Raw genomic sequence first — 1,581 nt, forward strand, 5'->3', positions numbered from 1 at the left:
TCTCTAAGACGTTTCCTGTCAGATGTCAAATAGACATTTATTAGAATGCATGTAAAACTGCTTCTGAGACGTTTATCAGATTACACAGCAGATGTTTCCCAGATCTTTAGCAGACGTCTTACAGATGTACTTGTGCTATCTAGGTAGTTGAGATGCAGATAAAATTAACTTTTATTACTGTCATTCAAAATGTCTAAATATAATTTAATAAATACAAAAAATATATATTAGAAATGGCTATTAAGCCTATAAGTACTTCTCTGCAGCATCTACTAGTGGTAATTTAATGTATTTTTTATTTTTAAATAAGTGTTTGCTTTGCTACATTATGAAATTTTTAGTTTTATAAATGGGGGCAACCTATGAAGGATGAACAAATAATGTCATCACATTAAGAATAACTTTCAAATTCGGTAATAGCTTTGAAGTGCTGGGAAAAGTTTGAAGCATTTAAAAACACTTGAAAACATTAGAACATTTCTGCCACAAGTTGTTCCTGTAGTTTTACTATGTTAAATCCATGGTGAATGATGGTGATTTGTGTTTAATCTGGTTTCCACTTTAGTGGCATTTGTTCTGATATCTGTAGCTTTAACAGAATTCTGCGCCGAATTTGAATGCTTCTCACAAGATTTCACAGAGATGTTATTGTTTCTGCTGTGAATTTGACTGCTTTCTTCACTGTTTCTCCCAGCGCTGTGTATAAAGGTGTCGCATGATCGAGATCAGCCCGCGGCTCTGGTCTGCGTTGCGTAGCCCAAACTAGCGCGAATTCGTTCTGCTTTCGGTTCGTTTGTCCAATGTAGCTCTTGTAAATCGGTCATGATGAGAACGCAAGGCTGTTCATTCCATTTTTGGAACCTTTCTTTGACTGAATGCGCATTGCGATGACGTCACAGGACGCATCTAAGCCCAAAATCTGCGGAAAATCTGCAGCAATTACGAAAATTTGTGAGCTCTTGCGAAAATTGCAGAGTTTGCTTGATTTTGCGATAAATTCAGCTATCGCAGAATCGCAATATAATAGTTACTAGTCACTATTACAATAAGTAATAGTATTTAATGAATAAGTACTAGTATCTACTAATAATAAGTACTAGTATTTAATGAATAAGTACTAGTATCTAATGAAAAAGTACTAGTACCTAATAAATAAGTACTAGTATCTAATAAATAAGTACTAGTACCTTATAAATAAGTACTAGTATCTAATGAATAAGTACTAGTATCTAATAAATAAGTACTAGTATCTAATAAATAAGTACTAGTATCTAATGAATAAGTACTAGTATCTAATGAATAAGTACTAGTGTCTACTAATAATAAGTACTAGTATCTAATGAAAAAGTATGACAGAATTGAAAGACAGATGACAGAATTTTCATTTTTGGTGAGTTTGTTTTATTTGTATATTATGTGTATTTGTAATGTATATCTTTGTTCTTATTTTCTAATAACAAAGATAAAATATTTTTATATTTTACAAATAAATATTACTTTGCTCACTTTGGCCTAAATGTCTGCCATTGTTTTTTATTTTATATTTTGTTAAGGTGTAAGAGGTGTTACGTTTCTGCACTC

The 1,581-nt window shown here is 31.8% G+C and overlaps 1 long non-coding RNA gene across 1 annotated transcript in view; it reads right to left on the minus strand.

The window, feature by feature from the left end:
* The window catches only part of LOC107706813 (uncharacterized), a 22,938-nt gene that overhangs the window by 506 nt on the left and 20,851 nt on the right, over nucleotides 1-1,581 (minus strand). The gene's annotated exons all lie outside the window — the stretch shown is intronic.

The sequence above is a fragment of the Sinocyclocheilus rhinocerous genome, unplaced genomic scaffold, assembly GCF_001515625.1.
Source record: "Sinocyclocheilus rhinocerous isolate Xijiao unplaced genomic scaffold, SAMN03320098_v1.1 scaffold4583, whole genome shotgun sequence".
Taxonomy (NCBI): Eukaryota; Metazoa; Chordata; class Actinopteri; order Cypriniformes; family Cyprinidae; genus Sinocyclocheilus; species Sinocyclocheilus rhinocerous.